Source organism: Myodes glareolus, chromosome 24 (genome assembly GCF_982192425.1).
Source record: "Myodes glareolus chromosome 24, mMyoGla1.1, whole genome shotgun sequence".
Taxonomy (NCBI): Eukaryota; Metazoa; Chordata; class Mammalia; order Rodentia; family Cricetidae; genus Myodes; species Myodes glareolus.
The window spans coordinates 7,561,132-7,583,166 of NC_142049.1; the positions used below are offsets into that span (position 1 = coordinate 7,561,132).

The 22,035-nt window shown below is 39.1% G+C and overlaps 1 protein-coding gene and 1 pseudogene across 9 annotated transcripts in view; one reads left to right on the plus strand and one right to left on the minus strand.

Moving 5' to 3' along the window:
- Dlg2 (discs large MAGUK scaffold protein 2) overlaps positions 1-22,035 on the plus strand; it is a 1,777,227-nt gene that overhangs the window by 58,193 nt on the left and 1,696,999 nt on the right. The gene's annotated exons all lie outside the window — the stretch shown is intronic.
- On the minus strand, positions 4,967-5,860 carry LOC148117948 (protein farnesyltransferase subunit beta pseudogene; annotated as a pseudogene).

Here is a 22,035-nt window from a genome sequence, read left to right on the forward strand (position 1 = left end):
AGTACAGAGCAGACGTGGGTAAAGTCTTCTAGGTGGTGGCTGTGCAGGGAAGTGAGCAGATGTGGAGTGTCTTATTAAAATCAGTGAAATCAATTTGAGACAATTTGGGGTTGTGTGAGGAATTTAAAGGAGGTAATTTTTTTTAAAAGCATAACAGTAGATATATTAGAGTTTGGACAAAAATGGCAAGGCTTGGTGGGTGGATTGTTGTCTGAAGTTTCTGTCCCACCCAGGCCTGTAGTCTTTCAGTTCCAAAGAAACACATAGAGGTTTACATTAATTATAAAATTGATTGGCCCACAAGCTCAGGCTTCTTATTAACTCTTATAACTTATATTAGACCATTATTCTTGTCTGTGTTAGCCACGTGGCTTGGTACCTTTTTCGGTGAGGCAGTCACATCTTGCATCCTCTGTGTCTGGGTCACAACTGCGCTTTCTTCTCCCAGAATTCTCCTCTCTTCATTGCTCTGCCTTTACTTCCTGCCTGGTCACCACACCTATACTTTCTGCCTGGCTACTGTTCAATCAGCATTTTATTAAATGAGTATAAGAAACAAATCTTTACAGAGTACAAGACCATTGTCCCACAGCAGTGGTTGACTTTTACTGTCGTAGCCTAGTATAGTTGTTGTAGAACAGTTTCCCTCCCTTCACTCTTAGGCTACTATTTTTCACTGTGGTGATAGCATGTGGGTGTGTTAGAACAAAAGTCATCCTAACAGTGTCCTAATGAGCAGACCGTAACAACAATGAACTTATTTATAAGCAAAACTTGGGCTTGAGCTGTTGAGAACTTGTTTGCTGCCATAGTCATAGATATCTGACCCATATATGCTGTGTGTTTTTGCAATAGTGGCATTTCATTTGATACAATGTCTAAAAAGGAGTCAGTCTTAAGAGTTTAATGACTTCCTGACAGGAATGAACTGGTCTTAACCTGCTCATTTGTAATATTCCTTAGTGATTTAGATGTTGGAACCCAGGCTTTGATATCAACCGTATGGATAAATTACATCATGTTGCCATAGTAAAAACACCAGGTTAGAATTACAAGTGATTCTGGCCAAATGGAAAAGAGAGCTCAAAATGCAGTGATTTCAAGTGTCAATAGAGTCTATGAGATGGATGCTCTATGATGGAAATAATTAGATATTGAAATGAAAAGAGGCCGGGGACTGAGAACCTGTGGATGGCAGTTCCAGCAGCTCTGGAAAACACCAGTAGGCTGGTGCCTCGTGTTATCTCTTAGGTAATAGTGGTTATTACACGCCTGCTCTAATGGGAGAAGCCACACATCATAACACACATCACAGTCAGCGGCAATACCACGCTTATCTACGGGATAGCTTTCTTGGCTTTTGACCGTGGCAATAATGTAGCTATTATTTAGCATTAAGGTGTGTTAGGTGTGATGTGGTTATGGTCTCTGTATATAACCAATCGTGACATATTATATTTGCTATTTATAGACACAGCATCCAAAAGAATACATACTGACCACAAGACAGTCAAATAGAAGGTTAAACATCTCAATGAAGTTCTAAAATTAGAGCCTTATCCTCTTTAAAGTCAAGATACAGACAGGAGAAGTGTTTATCAGTTCTTATAATTTTGTTGATTGTTGTCCGGTTAGCTGGATTTCTGTGCATAGTTCTCTTCCTTCTGCATTAGTATTAGGTATTTGCATGTTTATTGAGTTAGACATGGTAAACTAGTTTTCAGTTTATTTTTGTTGATCTATTCCTGTGATCAAATACATTTTCCCCTGTGCTCCTAAAGTTGAGATTGTTTCCTTCCCTCTGTTCTCTATGTATAGTATTCCTCTGAGATCTTGGGAGGAATTGGCTTGGTGATCATGAATGCCTTAGTTTGTCCTTATTTCCCCACCAAATTAAATAAAAATTTGCAGGATATAGTGTTTGTGGTTGACAGCTACTTATTTCCAGGGCTTAAAATACAATAGTCTTCGTTTTCCTGGATTTTATTTTGTTATTTATTTATTTATTTTAAATTTTATTTCTTTATTGATATCAGAATGCAAAAATTCTAACTGGATTTGGGGCTTGGGTAGATGATGGTTTTGCCCTAAGTGTAGGCTTGCCTCTATCCTACCAGGGTGGCTTTGCTTACCTTTGGAGAGTTTTCTCCTCCCCAAACCTTACTCTTGTCTGGAAAGCTCCTTGTATTTTTTCCCCTTGAGTGTATTTCTAGGAGATGACTTGCTGGGCTTTAGAAAATGTCATCCTTTCAGTCAGGCATTGTTAAAATCCTTCTAAAGCCTTCGTGTCAGCTTCAAGTCCTGGCAGCTGCAATTCCACATAGCGTCACGTCTTTGTCAGAAGCCTTCGTGCCAAGCTAGTAGGTGAATATTTTGTAAATTTTGGTTTGCATTACTTCAATAGTTAACAGCGCTGAATCTTCTCCATATGCTTATTTCCATCTGTGTAATAATAATGGTAATAATGGCCGTGAAAGTGTCTGTTTAGATTTCTTCTCTATTCATCCACCAGACTTTAAAAAATAGATTTGTGAGAATGTGTTACAAAATTCATGAATAAACTCTTCTCTCTTCCCTTAATGTGATTATGAGTGTGTCATTCAGAATTATCTTTTATTGGACCCTTCTTACTTGATAATTGGTATTCTGTTAAAAAGTTTCTTCTACGACATTGTGGTCCAAGTATATCCTTGCATATTTCTTTGTAGAGCTTCATAATTCTGTCTGTTCACATTTCACCTTAACTTTTTCTTTAATGGTTTATTTTGCAAATGTGCCCATGAAACAGTTTGTCATTTTTATGAGGTTCATTAATCTTTTGACTCTAAAGATAAAACACACTGGAAGCATTTTCCAGGAATGATAAAATTATGTAATGTAACTTATCCGCATCAGTCGCTTATCCAAGACGTTGTATCATTTTTAACATTAAGTTCCTCTAGATTATAGCACTCCTTATTTTCATGTGTAAATTCTCATTGATATATGCTATCTGTACTCACAGTAATGCAATAAATGAAATAGCCGTGTCAGCTTAAACTCTTAGGGTGTAAGTGTAGACATATTCAACAGTGACTTCAGCATATTTCAAGAAAAACCACTGTAAGTATTTAGTTATTTGTAAAATAAAGTGTTATAAAGGCAAATCAGTTAGGGAAACATAAAAGACAATGTTGGGATTTGACACCAGTGCACTGACCTCTGACTCTCAGAATCCCATGAGAAATACATTCTGTCGTTTGTAAATTAATCGAGCTGCGGTCCTTTGCTGAAACATCCCTGCTAGGAGTTGCTTTGGATGAGGTCTGAGAGGTGACATCAAAGATGAGGCTGAAATGACAAATGGAGCCTCTGAAAATCTTGAAATGGATTCCAAGCAGAGAGGAACTCTGGGAAAGTGTTCCTGAAAACTGGAAAAGTGAAATCCCTGGTTTGAGCGGAAACGGCCTGATAGTTTGTTTTATCTGCCACTTTGACACAACCTGGGATCTCCTGGGAGAGAATAGTACTGAGGAGTTATCTAGGTCAGGTTTTCCTGAGGGGGGGTTGTCTTCATTGTTCCCTGATGCAGGAAGACCACACCACCATGGGCAGGACAGTTCCCTAAGCAGGGCTTCCTGGAGGGTTGAGGACTGAAATTAAACAGGAAGCGTACATGTTCACTTCTCTTTGCTGATGGCTGTGGATGCGACCTGACCAGCTCTCTCAATGTCCTGTTTTCTTTACTTCCCCAGAGTAATGGATTCTAACCTGTGGGAGAGAGAAACCCTTGAGACACTTTATCACAGCAGCAGGAACGGAACTAGGGCAGATAGTATGGCAGGGATAGTGTGGCTGGATGTGTGACATCCTAAGTTACATTTGAAAGTGTTTTCAGGCAGATTTTAAATCTTCCAGTTTTAATTTGATGTATATTTAATATTCTGTACGGCTATCATATAATGTTTCTGAGCTACTCTACTCAAACCTCCCTCCTGGCTCCCACTTAATTCTTCTTGCTTATTTATTATCTTAGATTGTCTGATATCGGGTTAGATATTCAGAACTACAACTCATTCTTGTTTTTTGTATCTTAGCACTAAAACCATTTGGCTGCATATGGTACCTTAAGTCCAGTTGTTGAACAAAGCAAGTGTTTATCCTTTTGGTGAAATGCTTTAGGGAGCTTAGTGAATTTTTCCCATATAGCCTCTGTCATGTCAGAGTATCTCCAACTGACTCTTCAAATCTGCTGAACATACCCAGTTCCATCTATTTGTCAGAAAAATATGAAATTTTGTTTATGTGTATTTCTGAAGTGAGGACAGGAATACATATTTTTAAACTTATTTTTTATCTTCTTTATTTTTATTTTTCTAAACTATCTTTTCTCACTTTACATGCCAATTCCAGTTTGCACTCCCTCCCCTCCTCTGGCTCCCTCCATCTTCCTCTCTCCACTCAACCCCCCATCCACTTTTCAGAGAGAGTAAGTTTTCCCATGAGAGTCAACAAAGTCTAGCACATTGTTTTGAGACAGGACCAAGGCCCTCTCCACTGCCTGGGGTTGGGGAGAGAAGGGAGGAAAAGAGAGGAGAAGGGGAGGGGGAGGAGAACTTGAGAGAATGGGGTCAAGATGGGGGAAGGACAGAGGGAGAACCAGGAAAGAGATATCTTGATTGAGGGAGCCATTATGGGGTTAACAAGAAACCTGCTACTAGAGAAATTCCCAGGAATCCTCAAGGATGATCCCAGCTTTGGAGAGGGTGCCTGAACTGGCGTTGCCGTAGAGTCAGTTTGATGGCTATCTTAGATAAATTTTCAGTTAACAGTTAAGGTGAAAGTCTTAGTATGTTAATACCTTGGATGAAAAAAGACAAGGTGTCCTGGGCGGAGGAGATGGAAACGGAAGGAGCCTGGGCAACTGGGAGGAGGAGGACCTCTCCTGGTACAGGTCGGGAGAGGCAGGGACTGGGCACTGGATCCTCTAGTTGGTGTCAGGATCTGGGGTCCCCTCATCTTCACACTCCTCAAAGCCTAGGACTAGCTTCTGCAGGAACTGTGCAGTGGCCTGGATCACCTAGTTGCCTTCGTTGTTGTACACAGGATGAACGGGCTGCGGAGTGTTTTCAGGACATGACCACATTGTGCAGCCTGGCTCCATTGCTGAAATACTGGCGGCGGATAAGACGTCCAGGCAGTAGCAAGCGTGGCAGGAGTCACGTGACTTGCTGTTTTGTCCAGCAGAACCCCCCTAACCCCCAAGCTGGGTACTGGCAGCACATCAGGATGCACACTTACAGGGTCTGCTGAGGGAACCTCCGGTGGTTCATGCTGAGAACAGAGTCACCTTGCTTGGGGCAGCAGGGGCAGGAACCCTGACTACCAGGTGTGGCAGCCATCCACCAGCTTGGTACAGTGGCCCTGAAATCCCCCTTCAGATGGCATCTGTCGCCTTGTCACACATTGTTACATGCTCTTTAGGTTCAACGAGCATTTTTTTTCTTGTGGGTTACAAGCCTAGGCAACCACAGAAGGTGTAGTCACCGTGGGCTTCCGTCGCTGGCTCCCTGCTGGTGCTGCCTTCCCAGTTCGGGCACCTTGCTATCCGTTCTGAGAGGTCTGGAGTGAGATGTTGGTCCGAGGGACCACCGGGGTGGCACAGTAAGTCTACCACACTTCCAACGCGCACCAGAAAGGTCACCAGGCTGCTCTGGGAATACAAACACCGAGGCAGCCTCTTTGTTAATGACGTTGTAGGCCTCCTCCACGCCAAGGATGTGTTCTTATTGACAGCAGCATCCATAGGTGCAAGGTGTGGATATTGCCCGAGGCCTTCAAAGTCGCCTCTGAACTTTGACGCAGTTTCAGGAATGGACATACAAGTTTCAGAGGGTTAGTCCATTACCATCATGGCAGGGGCATTGTGGGTGCATGGTGGCACTCATGGTGCTGGAGCAAGAGCTGAGAGTTATAGTAGTTTTTTTGTTTTTTTGAAGTATAGCTAAATATATTTATCATGATCAGCACTTCTGAAATTGTTTGTGGTGAGAGCACTTAAAAATTCATTTTCAAGAATACTATAACTTGCTATTAACTATAGTTACCATGTTGAGCGATACAATCCTTGAACTGATTTCTCCTGCTAACTGAAATTTTGTACTTTCTTAATCCAGTCCAGATAAGCCAGCCTGGTTCACACGACAAACGAGGAAACTGAAGTTTATAAGACTTCAGAGGTGAACAAAGTGGGTTTGAAATAACCCGACTAAGTGACTGGCTAGAGCCGTTTGGTGTAATCTGAGCAAATCTGAAGTCACTGTCTGCTGTTTGGCCCGCTTCATAGGCGTTATATTTAAATGTGTGTGTGCGGCATTTTAAAATATGTGAAGATAGTTTAAGCAGCATTTAAACTTGACATTTAGTTTTTATTCTTATGTACAGTGGGGGAAAAACTTTAAAGACTCCAAAATAGCTTCTAGTATTTGGCTCTCCTGCCCATTTATAGTTGTGCTCTAAATGACTTGTGTGATCTGGAGAAAGTTACGTAGTCCCCTGGGCCTAATTAAGAATTCATATTGGTAAATGTTTAAGTGGCAAACTGTTAACATTTGGGAATTATATATTTATTGATTTAAAAGCAGCTGAGTGTGTATTATGCAGTCATTACACATGTAAATCTGCAAACAAGATATGCTTTATTTAGCATATTTTAAGATGCATTTAAATGTTTATTACACTGCATTTATTCTTTTGCAATTTGCCTTTTATGGCTCATTATTATGAGGTCTCTACTTGTGGACCCACATGGCTTCTATCTACAGGTTTCCCCCTTAGTTGTACAGTATTAAAGCGTGCTCTGCAGTTTGCTTCCTCATCCCCTCGTAGACAGATGTTCAAGATGCTTTCACATTGGCTTTAGTCCTCCATGGAGCCCAGGTCAGCCTCAAACTCAAGTTTTTTCTTACTCAGCCTCCTAAATGCTAAGAAACCTTACCTGGAAACCTTCGGCAATTTCTGTAAATGAAACACAAACTCATAGAATAACTGGGCTATGGTCTCTATCTTCAGGTTTATTAGGGTAGGAGTACTTTAAAATATGCCACTTTCAGGACAATGGATGAAAGATATTTTCACTCCTTCTTCTTGATACGTGTGAAGTTATTAGGCTTAAAATTATTGCCCATTTGATGGGTGCTATGTGATGAATCGTGTTGCCTTTATCCTCCAGTGTTGAAGCCCTGCCCTAAGTATCTCAGAAAATGATATTTTGGAGATCACGCTGGAGATTGAACCCAGGGTTTAATGCATACCCAGAAAGAGAAGCAAGAGCCACTGAGCTGCATCCCCAATCATTACAAGTTTCTTATTTAAATATTTATTTTTAGTAAAGTCTCTCTCTCTCCCTCCCGCTCTCTCTCCTCTGTGTGTGTGTTGGTTTGGGCACGTTAATGCAGGTCCCTGTGGAGTCCAGAGAGGATATCTGATCCCCAGGAGCTAGAGTTACAGATTATTGTAGGCTGCTCAATGTGGGTACTGGGTTTAGTGCAAGAGTAGTGTAATCTCTGATCATGCTTACATCGCCTCTCCATCCCCTAATTTTGTTTCTGTGATTATATATATATATATATATATATATATATATATATATATATATATTTTGCAAGAAAAGGGAGTTCTTGTGACGGTTTTAGACACGTATGTCGTTTACTTTGGTCACACTCACTTCTTATTTTCTCTTGTTCCTCCTGTGAACTGCTTACTGCCTTCCTCTTTCGCATCCTCCCTTATATTTTCCTGTTCTAGTTTTTCAAATCCTAGACTCCACATATGAGAGAAAATGAACAATATTTGTCTTCCCCCAAGTCTGGCTTCTTTTGTATATACTTGATGGCATCCAAGTGTTTTTTCTTGAAAATAATATAACTTTGTTCTTTTTCTAGTTTTTGTTTTATTTTGATTAATAGGGATTCTGTATTGTCCTTAAACATTTTGTTATGGATGCTTCATAGACTGAATATTTATACCTCCTCCAAATCTGTATGTTAATGCTATGTGGAGGCCCTTAGGTGATTGGCAGATAGGGCAAAGCCCAAGTGGATGAGATCAGTGACCCCATGAAAGAGATAGCGGAGAGCTTTCTCCTTCTATCACCTTAGAATAGAGAAAGTATGGCTGCTGATGAACCAAGAAGTGGGGTTCACTAGACATCAAATCCATTGGTCTTATCTTGTATGTCACAGCTTCCTAAGATTGTGCCAAATACATGGTTATCATTTGTCTGCCATTCAGTACACTGGGGTTTGCTAGAGCAGTCACAAAGACTAAGATGAACGTGTGACTTAGGTAATTCTTTACCCTATATGCCCTACTGGAAACAGAAAAAGCAAATGCAGTCTGTGGTACTTATTTTGTTTAAAATTATGGCTTTTGAGGCAGAAAACTAAGTCTTCTGTAGCCAGCTTAATTATTCTTTTTCTTAATTATATACAATGCCTATATGTTGTTTATAGAATATTTTCCTGTTCAAAACGAAAAAGAAATTCTTTTGCTAAATAAGTTTTAAAATTTTACTTTTGAAATTTAGTTCTTAATCTTATTTGAAGTTTGTATGTGTATGTTAAAGATATTATACTACGGACATGAGACACCATACTTGGAATGACAGGAAGGGCTTTACAAAGGTAATTAAGAAGTCATGAGGATTATTCATAATCTACTATGATAGGTGACTTTATACTTTGACTTATTTGTTGATCAAATAGCCAATCATTTATTACTTACTATGCATATTATATTCAAGATGACAAGTGTTGTCAGAGCAAGTGTTTAGTCAAGGCTGTGTCCCATTTCCACATTTCAGTAATCCCTGACAACTGCCCCAGGAGGGAGGTATAAATCATTATTTACAGATCTCCAGGTTAGGGAAGTGAAATACTTGGTTTGAGAATACAATATAAATTGTGAAGTTTAGACTTGAATTAAGTCTTTAAATATGCATTAAAGATGCAGTACAGTTATTGAGGTATTTACTAGTTAAGGATTATAATGCAGAGTCAGTTTACCAATAGCTGCTGTATGAATATCTGTGTGGTGGCACAGATATCACCGTGAGGACTGTCAGGTGAGGGCTCGCAGCAGGGACAAAGAAGATGCCACCGCACTGCCTTGAGAACATTCTGTTTCCTAGCCAGTATACGCATCACCTTCAAATCAGAGAAACTCTTCAAATAGTTCTCTTAGTGAAGGATAACAACCTGTGTACAAAAGAAGTACTATAAATTAGTTGACTTGTTCTGGGTAGCTTAAGACAAACTTTCTGTTGTTCTTATGATGTAGCTTGCTAAGGTTTATTGAAATAGTTTGAAATGCCTACCACATTATTCTCATTTTGCACTTAGTGCTACGGAAACTGTGATTCTGAGCTTTTCTCCAGGCAGAGAAGTCGTTTGGTGGAAATGATGATTTAGGTGTAAGCTGTTAGCTCTGGTTATCTAAGAAGAAGGGGGTATGGCCAAATTGATACAATTACACAATGGCCTACTTCTGTAGTTTCCTCTAAAAAGTATGTGTGTGTGTGTGTGTGTGTTTGTGTGTATGTGTGTGTATCCATGCACACACACACGTGGGCATGTTTCTTGGCAAATCAAAGCAACTGCCACCCAAGATTATATGTAATTTTACATAAACCATTGATAATAACCAATAAAATTCTTTGGAAAAAAAGATAGATAAATTAAGTAGAAAATAAATATCCCCAATATTTGTTGTTCAGTATCTATTCTTTTCTTCCACATTAGTGGATTTTATTATTTAATTATTGTTGTAAGAGGAGCAGGCTGCATCCCGCCTGGCTCCGGGTTGCCCGGCTAGCTTACACCCGAAATAACACAGAAACTGTATTCATTTAAACACTGCCTGGCCCATTATCTCCAGCCCCTTATTGGCTAACTCTCACATATTAGTTTAACCCATCTCCATTAATGTGTATGGCCACTTGACTGTGGCTTACCGGCATGAGTCTAACCAGCATCCATCTCGGAGAGGAGATCCATGGCATCTGCCACACTGCCTTCTTCCTCCCAGAATTCTGTTCTGTCTACTATGCCCATCTAAGGGCTGCCCTATCAAAAGGTCAAGACAGTTTTCTTTATTCAACCAATGAAAGTAACACATAGAAAGAAGATCCTCCTACCCCAAATTATATATTTTTCTCTGTAGCTGCATTTCTTGATTATTCACTTTTAGTTTATGGGGTGTGTGTATGTGTGCCCTTTGTTGACTCATTCTCTGTTTTCAAGTTATATATTCTATTATACTCTTTCTCTTTTCTTTTTATTTATTCTTCTCTCATATAGCACATCCTGACCACAGTTTCTCCTCCCTCCACTCCTCTAGCCCACCTCCCCCACCTCAGATCCACTGCTCCTCAGTTTCCTTTCAGAGAAGAGCAGGTCTCTTAGGAAAATCCACTGAACATGGCATAACAAGATGCAGTAAGACCAGGCACAAACCCTCATATAAAGGCTGGATGAGGAGGATAGGGTCCCAAAAGCAGGCAAAAGAGTCAGAGATACTCCTAATCCCACTGTTAGGAGTCCCAGAAGACCCAGCTACACAGCTGTAACCTATATACAGAGGGTCTAGGTCAGTCTCCTTTAGGCTTCTTTGTCTGTTCAGTCATTTGTGAGTGCCTATGAAATTTGTTTAGTGGATTCTGTGGGTCAGTTCTCCTGGTGTCCTTAACCCCTCTTGCTCCTACAATCCTTCCTCCCTTTCTTCCTTGGGGTTCCCTGAGCTCCACATAGTGGTTGGTTGTGGTTCTCTGCCTCTACTCCTATCAGCTTAGAGGAAGCCTCTCTGATGTTTGGGCTAGGCACTAGTTAGAATATCACTAGGAATATTTTCACTGACTTACTTTTGTTTTGGTTAGTTGATGTCTCTGGGTTATCCAGATTCTGGTTGCTGACCAACCAGGCAATGTCAAGTATGGGCTCCCAGAAGGTTGTGGAGTGGGCCTCAAATTAGACCGGTCATTGGTTGGTCACTCCTACAAGCTCTGAGCCACTATTGCAAGATGCAGAACATCTTGCAAGCAGGACAGGTTGTGGGTCAAAGGTTTCGTGGCTGGGTTGTGTCCCAGTTCCACCACTGGGTGCCTTGTCTGGTAACAGAGGGTGTCCGATTCAGGCTCCGTATCCTCCATTGCTAGGACCCCTCACTAGAGGTTTCAAAAAGTTTTCACTGACTAGGTTTCCACATCACCCCAGGCCACATCAAATGCTTCACCCCAATTCCTGTTGTCTCTCCCAGTATTTTCTCCATCCACAATGGATTTCTCTTGTTCCTATCCCCACTTGCCCCCAGTCCACCTGCATAATCTGTTCTTCTTTCCCTTCCTAGGGAGATCCATATATCACCCCCACTTGTTACTCAGGCTCTCTGAGTCTCTGGATTATAGCATGATTATCCTTTACTTAAGCTAACTTTCACTTATAAGTAAGTAAATTATCATGCTTGTCTTTCTGGGTCTGGTTTGCCTTCCATCTGCCTGCAAATTTCTTGATGTCATTTTTTCAACAGCTGAGTAATACTCCATTTTGTAAATGTTCTACATTTTCTTTATCTATTTTTTGGCTGAGGGATATCTAGGTTGTTTTCAGTTTCTGGCAATTATGAATAAAGCCACTATGAACACAATTGAGCAAGCCTCTTTTAGGTATATGTCCAAGAGTGGTAGAGGTGCAGCTCATTGAGGCAGATTAATTCCCAGTTTTCTGAGGAGCTGCCATATTGATTTCCATAGAAGCAGTACAAGTTTGCACTCTCACCAGCAATGGAGGACTGTTTCTCCTGACCATTATTTATAATAACTTGTAACCAAGATGCTTGACAAAGACAAACATCCATAATCCATTTGGGGGGAATGTGGGTGTAGTTTTCTAGGCTACTTCCTGCTGCCTGGGGCATTGATAATCTTATGGGGGACCCAAAGAAAATTTAGAATTATGATCAAGTCCTGACTGGAGTATTCTGTGAAGCTTGATCATCTTAGTCAGCAGCCTTGAAGCTGTTCTGGGTGTAGAATTCAGAGGAAACTGCAACAGAGGTGCTTTGAAATGTTGGATCATCTGGGCCATCCATTCCCATTGGAAATTTTTTTCAGAGGATATTCCTCCATCAAACCTTAATTTTCTTTACTAAGAATGAGTCCACAGCCTCTCATTTCCTGTGGAAACAAAAGCAAAACCTCTTCTCTAAAGTAACATATCTTTTGACTTAAATTTTGAAGTCAAGGCATTTTCAAAATATTCAGTTGGATTGATCCAGCAGTAATTGTGGTCAAATATCTTCTAATAGCTGTTGCTCTTTCCTCAGCAGTCAAACAATTCAAAGACAACATAGTAACATACAGTATCCAGATTCTCTGTGTATTTTTATCTTTACGTGACTTTTTTATTCTTTTATTATTAATTTTTATTTTTCTGAGACAGGGTTTTTCTGTGTATCTTTGGTTGTCCTGGAATTTATTCTGTAGACCAAGCTAGCCTTGAACTCACAGAGATCCACCAGTTTCTACCTCCCAAGTGCTGGGATTAAAGACATCTGCCCCCACACCTGACTACTCTTTCTTCTTAAGGACTTTTTCTATCCTTTTTCTTTCCTTTCTCAAGCCTACATATATTGTTAAACACACTGTAAACTGTTTAGAAAGTTTTTTTTTTGTCTGAACCTGTCATTACTGTATATCTCTATCTTTTTCTGACTACTTAAGTCTTTAATCTGATAAGTAGAATGGTTAGAATTAAAGCTACAGCTTTAGCAGCTGGCTCCACCCTATTCCTTAGCTTTTTGAGAGTCTAATTTCATATTGGAGGTACAGGTGGGAGCCACATTTACTGACACAAGTCTGTGGAGTTTGTAGGTCCATGCCACTAACAAGAAACCTAATGCAAACTGCTTATAAAATCCATCTAAATGTTTGGAGGCAGGGCCTCTTAAAAGAACTGTCAGATTTTTGCCACTAATGCTGAGCCAGGAAGCCTCTCTTAAAGGAGTCATGCCTCTGCTTGCTGCCAGCCAAGAGAGCCAACCAGAGAAAAGATGGTTACCATGTCTGTCCAGAATCCTTTTTTAAAGCTTTATCAGGATTTATGTGGAAATTCTTGCCAAATGTTTGGGCACCATTTGTGACAGAGTTTATGTTCCGCTCAGTCCTGCAGTCATTCAGTACCAAAGAAACACACACAGGCTTCTATTAATTATAAACTGGCCTATTATCTCAGGCTTATTATTGACTAGCTCTTACAACTTAAATTAACCCATAATTCTTGTCTAAGTTTTGCCATATGTCTTGGTACCTTTTTTCAGTGAGGCATTCTCATCTTGCTTCCTTTGCATCTGGCTTATGACTGACTCTCTGCCTTTCCTCTTCTCTGAATTCTCCTAGTCTGGTTGCCCTGCCTATACTTCCTGCTTGGCTACTGGTCAATCAGTGTTTTATTAAACCAACATGTATGACAAATCTGTACAGTGTACAAGGGTATATCCCACAGCAGGTTGGTATTTATGTTTTTCCTTGGTAACTGACAGAATACCTTTTTGTACCAAAGATGCTAGAAAGTAGAGGTAAAGCCTCTATGTAGGCATCAGCTTGACTTATTCATGTTCAAGAGTTAAGTAGCTGTCAATTTTAGTAATGAAGCATTGCTATCAGTTTATGGAGAAAAACCCACTGCCTTGGCAATAGCTTGGATTGTTTGGGGATTCCCATGGAGCCTCCTTGGTCAACAACTCAATTAGATGTAAGCCAATCCCAGAACTAGAAACTTCATTTGGTAACAAGAGATGTCCAGTTGGGGCTCTGTTTCTCCCATTATTTGGTGGTTTTATTTAGATTGTCTTCAGATATATATATTTTAGGAAGATTGTATTGTTTTAGTTTTCACACTCCCTCTCAAATGGTCCTTATTTGCCTGTCAGTGCATTATCTCCCTCATTTTCTCCCTCCCTCATTCTCCTCCCCCTTTGCACATGGTCCTCCCATTCCAGCCCACCCACTCATTCATAGCTATCTATTCTATTTTCTTTACCTAGAAAAATTTATCTGTCCCCTGTAATCAACTACGGTCTGTCTTTCTCCAGGTTGTAGCTTAGTTACCATTGACTGTTAAGCTAGTATTCACATATATGTGAATACATACCATATTTGACTTTCTGGATCTGGGTTACCTCACTTGGGATGATTTCTTTCCTTGTTCCATCTATTTACCTGTAAATTTCACGATTTCATTTTTTAAAAACAATTGAGCAATATTTTACTGGGTTTATGTACCACATTTTCCTTACATATTTTTCTGTTGAGGTTTTCTTCAATTTGAGGATATTATGGATAGAGCAGCAATGAACGTGGTTAAGCAAGTATTTCTATGGTAGAATGATGCATGTCCAAGAATGGATCTTCATCAGTCTCTGTGAGCATCCATGAGTCTAGGTTAGTTGATTCTGTGAGTTTTATTGTGATATCCTTGACACTTCTGACTCCTACAATTCCTTCTTTCTTCTCTTCAGTAGGATTCTGAGTTATGCCTAATGTGGGTCTTTGCATCTGTCTCCACCAGTTGCTGAATGAAGCCTCTTTGATGACTATTGGGCTAAGCACTAATCTATGAGAAAAACAGAATATTGTTTAGCATCATTATGTTGACATCCCCCCCCCTCAGTCCTGTTTGGTTCTGTGTCTTCGGGCCAATAACAATGAAAGCAAAAACAAAAACAAAAAACAAAACAAAGCAAAACAAAACAAAAAACAATTTTGTGAAGGATATGTTGGAATTTTGATGGGGATTACACTGAATCTATAGATTGCTTTTTATTTTATTTTTTTCTTTTTCTTTTTTTTTATTAAATTATAAAAGTTTCCATTTCAGCCCCTCCTCCCAACACCCTCCCACTCCCCCCACTCCCTCTCCTCCTCCCTCTCAATCCCCTAGAGCAGTCAGGGTTTCCTGCCCTGTGGGAAGTTCAAGTTCCTCCCCCCTCCCTCCAGGTCCAGGGAAGGTGAGAGTCCAAACAGACTAGATTGCTTTTTAAATGTAGGATCTTAATGCTGTGAATTTGCCTCTTATAACAGCCTTTATTGTGTCTGATACATTTGGGTATGTTGTATAATTATTTTTATTCAATTCTAGAAAATCTTTTCTTTCTTTCTTTATGTCTTGACCCATTTTTCATTCAGTAGGAGTTGTGAAGTTCTCATGGGTGTCTAAGCTTTGTGTTATTGTTGGCATCCAGCTTTAATCTGTGGTGATAGCACGAGGTTATTTCAGTTTCCTTCTGTGTGTTGTGACTCGTTTAATGTCTGAGTATGTGGTCAGTATCGGGGAATGTTCCATGAACTGCTGAAAGGTGACCTGCAGGTTCCCAGAAAATGTGTTGGGAGCTGGGAGCCAGAATAAAGTATGGAATGTGCAGGTCTCTGGGGGGGTATGTGTGGTCCTCTGGAGATGGGGGCGGGAGGGGATGGAGATGGCAGCAGGTGGTGTGGTCTGGGGGGTATGTGTGGTCCTCTGGAGATGGGGGCGGGAGGGGATGGAGACAGCCATAGATGGTGTGGTACGGAGATGGGGACAAGCCTGGGGGACTGGATTTTGAAGATGGGATAATCTGCAGTCAGCTTATCTGCTTTCCTGGCCTGAGTGGTCTGTGGGTTGCCAAGAAGTTGTAGCTGGAGTTGGGGGCCACTGCTTCTCTCAAGAAGATCCATAGAAGGTCACCAGGTAGCTTTAACAAGCCCCCCAACTGACCAAGAGAGTGACCTTCATCCTGCCCTGGCCTTTTATTCGGGTAAGTATCTTCTTCTCTAACTCCTCTCCTTGGGCCAAGTGGTCCCTCACAACAGATGGTGATTGGGGTAGGGAGGACGGACACATTAGGGGTTTGTTGAAGAGCTTGGAATGAGATCCCGGAGATTGGGTTTGAAGGAGAGGAGAGATAGGTGAAGGTTTGCAGTTAGCCTATTTACTCCTCTGGTTATAGTATGTTTTGATTTTTAATAATGAAATTTAAAACTATGTTTTTAATATTATCTTGAATGTTATCATTCTGACATAAATGAATGTACTGGGTTTTCTTTTTTGTCATGGTGCAATGGAAGCTGTGCTTTGGGGAGGAACTGTGCAATTATGGATCCGACTGTTTAAATAGAATTACTCAAACAGCTGGGGGTCTTTCCTCTAGGGAGGAAACAGAAACAAATTCCTCCAATATAAGCAAGAAGAAAAGAAAGAGATGAAGTAACTATGTCCTTATATCTCTGAACACAAGCAAGGGTTTCTAGGGAGAAGATGAGAGTTTTAATTTACAGTGTCCGGGAAGTTTGTTGCTTACCACTGTGAAACGTACCCACTCATTACAAACATTAAGTGTCCCATAGATTTTGGTGTGTTGTGCTTTAGTTTTTACTCAATTCTCGGAATTATTTTTATTTCCTTTTTGGTTTCGTAAAGGACCTATTTGTTGCTTAACAATATTTTAATTTCCATGAGTTTGTACACACTCTGGGGTTCTCTAGCTGGTGGTCTGAAGTCTTATTCCACTGTGATCTGATAGAGCACAAGGAATTATTTCAATTTTCTTGTATTTTTTAAGACTTTCTTTGTGTCCTAAAATATCATTTTAGAGAAAGTCCCATGGGCTGCTGAGAAAAATATGTGTACTGCATTGTTTTAATTGAGTGCTCTGTAGGGGTCTGCTAGGTCTATTTGATCTATGATGTCATTTAATTAAGACATTCCTCTATTTTGCTTTTTTTTAGGTCGCCATCAAAACTGCTGAGAATAGGGTTTTGAAGTCATCCACTACTCTTGCACAAAGGGTTAATCTTTGATTTTACTCCTGGTAGTACTTGTTTTATGTGCTTGTGTTTGGGACATACCTGTTCATTTAATTTTTGGATTTACTTTAATTTTATGTAATGCGTATGAATGCTTTGGCTACATGTACATATGTGTGTACTATGTGCCCACAAAGGCCAGAAGAGGGTGTTAGATGCCCTAGAACTGGAGATAAACATAGTCACGAGCTGTACCATGAGCACTGGAAATTAAACCCTTGGTCCTCTGGAAGACTGGCCAGTGCCCTTTCCACCGCTCTGTCTTGCTAGCCCCTGGGCATATGTATTGAGAATACTAGTGTCTTCCTTGAATCAGTATGAAGTGATACTCTTATCTTTTCTCACTAAGTTTGCTTTGAAGTCTATTTTCCCCCTTTTAGAACAGTGACACCTGCTTGTTTATTGGTGAATACATTTTTCTACCCGTTCACCCTAAGATGGTGCCTGTCTTTTATGGTGAGGTGCATTTCTTGGAAGCAACAAAGAGATGGCTCATGCTCTTTCATCTAATCAGCTTGTCTGTGTCTTTTGATTGGGGAATTGAGTCAAATTATTGAAAATAGCTTAATGATTCCTGCCATTCTGTTGATTTTATAGTGTTTCTTTCCTTTCCCTCTTCCGATTATTATCTTTCTAAAATGTTTTTTTTTCTTCCCTGTGGCCAGTTTCATCTATAGAGATTGGTTTATTGGCCATAGTTCTGTTAATCTATTTTTACTGTGTAAAATTCTTTGTTTTTCCTTCAGTTGTAACAGTTATATTTGCTGGGGATGGTACCTTTGATTGACAATTGTAATCTTTCAGAATTTGAAATAAATAATTTCTCAGCCCCTCTGGCTTTTAAAGTTTTAGTTGAGGAACCCAATGGGCCTTCATTTTTAAATGATTTCCCTCTTGCTTCTTTCAGTATACTTTTGCGGTACTGTATACCTTGTGTTTTAATAACAATTTGACCAGTCTGAGGTTCTTTTCTGGTCTTGCATGCTTGGTATCCTAAGTGTCTCCTGTATCTGGATTGGTATCTCTTTTCCTAACCCTGTGAAATTTTCTGTTATTATTCTTTTGGAGTCATTTTCTATATTCTTACAATAAGATTTTTTTTGATGTGTATAACCACTAAAGCTGAACTTTTCAGAGGGCCCTATATATTTTAGAATTCTTCTTACTGACATCTTCATATTTTTGTTTTGCTTTTGAACCAGTTGGATTGGATTGTTCTAATTCCTTTACATTATCTTCACGTTCAGATGTTCTGATTCATTCTACTGAGAAGTATTTTAACATAATTTTTATTTCCAACATTACAGTTTGCGTTCTCCCCAATAATTGTATCTCTTTGTTGAATTTTTATTTCATATTATCTATAGTCTTTCTTATTGCATTCAGCTGTTTGTTTGTATCTTTGACTATATTTATAATCACCATTTTGAGCTCTTTGCCTGGGATTTTATCTAACTGGCTCTCACTAAATGTCACTGCTGTGATACAATACTCTCTGAACCAGTTGTGTTGTCTTGGCATTTCTTGTTTTATAGAATACACATTGAGATTTATGTAATTAGTATTATTTCTTCACTTGGTTTAACTTTATGAGCTATATCCCTTCAGTTGAAGTATTTTTTCATTTTTTAAGGAACAAGAAAAAACTTTGTTTATAACATAATTAAACATCATTGACTGATAAAATTAATTAGTGTAGGGTGTCAAGAGCCTTCTGTCACACCTTCATACTATAAGCACTTGGTGAGACTGCATCAAACATTGTCCTAGGGATACACAAAGAACTGTTCATGATTTCTGTCTTCTTTAGGTTTACAACTTTTTAAGTGAAAAAGTCACAGGAAACAAATCAAGTAGTTTAATCAGAGCTCTGATCAGATAATCATGAATGCCTGGAAGTATTTTCCAAATTTCATATGGTGAGGAAATTTGATGGGGACAAGTGGGTAAGTACAAGTTTGCAAAAAGAGAGGCATTTCAGCACAAAATTAAACACAGGTGGGGGATTTTTCTGTTAGGCTGATACTCACTTGTGATGTGAGGAAGAACTCTTTATATTGAGAGTCTCACCAAAGGACTGTTATTAGTTGATGTAATACTTTGCCTGGACCAAAGTTCTCATCTAGTTGAAGCATTCTCAGTGTTGAAGTAGGACCTGTACATGGTACCAGTGAGTGACTAGTTCCGAAAATAGTTCCTCTTACCAGGTATAAGGATTAATAATTCCTTATACCAGGCTGCCTGGTATAAGCACTATATTATTACCCGAGTATGATATTAATTGGGGAAACAGCCACAGCTGTTTGGTATTACTAGGCAATTATCATACGGTCAGTTAATAGTGGTTCCTTAGGTTTCAAAAACTGTTGGAGAATAGATAACCAAGAATAGTCTTATCATTGTTCTCATTTATTTGACCCAGGCTAAAGGTTCAGGCAGGTGTATTGGGAATAAGGGCAGGTGCGTAGAGTTTTGTAAAGTAGCTTGAAGCCACACAATTGCAAGATGATGGTTTCTTTGACCATGACCATGAACAGGCTCTAGGAAGTAATGAATTGTTTTATTTGTTACTGTACAGTTGTACAGACTGAAGGATTTATTGTAAGTTTCCTGTGGGTACCAAAACCTATAGAAGAAGTTTCTTCTATAAGATGGCATAAAATTTGGGTTATATCCATGCTAATTCTCATATATACCTTAATTTATTTTCTAGGGTACCAACAATATTAATATAAAGTGTCATACAAATAGTTGTTTAGTTATGTTATTGAAGGAATTATGACAAGGAAAAACTCTGTGTATAGTCCATATACAGTTTTTTTCCAACAACTTTGATTTATTATGGGTTAAGTTTAGGCCTGTGAAAGCTGCAGATACAGTAGGACAATTTTATGTCTGGAAACTCATCAAGTAGTTTGTGTAGTCTGTAACCCAACTCCCTCCACCCCATGGTGTGTTGATGTCATAATTTACTTAGTTTATATTAACTAGAATATTTGTATATTAACAGATGTTTTCCTTATAGCCATCAGTGAGATAATAGCAACCATTCTTGTTATTTTATATCTAGATACTTTCTAATGTTGCTTTTGGTCAATACTAGTGTCTGGGAATGAGCAACTTTCCCTTTTCTTAATATATGTGTACGGTTCTCATTTTTGTTACCATTTTCTTTCCTTGTTTGTTTTATTTTTGCTATAACTTAATCTACCATGAATGTTATGATGCCATTTATTTCCATAAAAATTGTCTATTAATGACATCTCAAAATTCTAAGGGATATTCATGGAAAATGCATATCACCTATTTTTCCTCTATCACTGAGTTTGCCCGCTTGTAGCTATGACTAACTAATTTAGCATTAGCCCCCTGAAACAAAGAATATGTACTACCTGTCTTAAAGTTTTATTGCTGTGAAGGAACAGCATGACCAAAGTGACTCTTACAAAGGAAAACACTTAATTGGGGTTGAATTACACTTCAGAGGTTTAGTCTTTATCATTATCGTGGGAAGCATGCCAACAAGCAGGCAGGCATGGTGCTGGAAAGAGAGCTGAGGGTTATATGTATGGATTGGCAGGCAGCAGAAAGAGAGAGAGAGAGAGAGAGAGAGAGAGAGAGAGAGAGAGAGAGAGAAAGAGAGAGAGAGAGCCATTGTACCTGACTTTGGCTTCTGAAACTTCAAAGCTCACCCCCAGTGACAAACTTGACAAACTTCCTCCAACAAGGTGGCAACTGCTCCAACAGGGCCACACCCCCAATAGTCCAACTCCCCATGAGCCTATGGAAGCCATTTTTACTCAAACCACCACACATTCATAAATAGTTTATAGACTGTCTACTTAAATATTTTTTACTCTTCTTACATAGATAGCATGATCATTTTTTGCTTGAAACTGTGCCTGGTAGACCTTGTCAACAAATATATTTTTCTTGCTATCTATGAGAGTCCTGTCCATATTTTCTTTGGTAAATGTGGCAAGCATCATTCACTTGCCAGTAGCCTATCAACAACAGATAAATGAATACTAGCTAGTGTTGTACTTGATAGGATATGGGTTTATTTTCAAACTCGTTTTGTTTTTCCTTTGTTTTAGGTTGCTCTTGAGACTTCAATTTCATCTATTTCTAATTTTCTTCTTTCATTCTATTATTCTATTATATGGCTTTTTCTCCAAGTATCAGTTCCAGGTGGTCAAGAATATGTCTTATGCTCACAGTATTGCTATGGTATGGGATCCAACAAACATGGAAGAATGATCAGTTTCAGGTTAAATGAACATTACTTAGAAAGCTGTTAAGCTGTTATTAAACCAAATACCAGTTTCCTTTTTTTTCCATTTAAAATTAGCTATTTTGAAAAATTTTTTTTTCAGTACACCATAATGAAGAAAGAAAAATCTAGTTTTTCCTTTAGTGATGGTATCTTTTCTCGTTCCTATTCTTTTTGGCAAGCATTTAGACATGTTAAAATGGAGTTTGTGATCAACCACAGGCTGGAAAAAAAGAGACTATGAGAGAAAAAAATGACAAAAGGATGTTTTATATTATGTAGTAAGAAATTAATTTAATATATAACTATTTATAACCTTTATGTTTTCCTAGTGTATATAGCTTTTGTGTGAGCCAGTTATGGTTGTCACTAATGTATGCACAGTACATCTTGAAATAGACGTTTCTTTAAGAAAAATGCATTTAATACTGTTATTTGAAAAATTATTCTTCATATCTTCCTGAAGATCATCAGATGAGCACTGTCAAACAGTAAGATAGATCAAACAACTCAAAACAAATCAAATGAAAATATAAACTCCAACCTCCTCACTAATGACTATGTAGTAACATTGTTGACAAGAAACATCATAGATCAATACGAATGGCAGCCCACCTAATCTACTTTTTGAGGAACAGGAAGTTGTAAAACCTATACGAAGATCAGACAGCTTAAGTTCCCAGTAAGACAGTAGCAGTCACTGAAGACGCAAGGTTGCTAGACTCTACAGGTATGGCATGCCTTAGGGAGAAATACTGATTCCTGTGAACTTTACAGCTGCCAACAATGAAGTCTAAAGAATCTTAAATTGCTGTGGGATAATCCTCATGCACAATATAAAGACTTGTCACTCACATTGGTTTAATAAAATGCTGATTGGCCAGTAGCC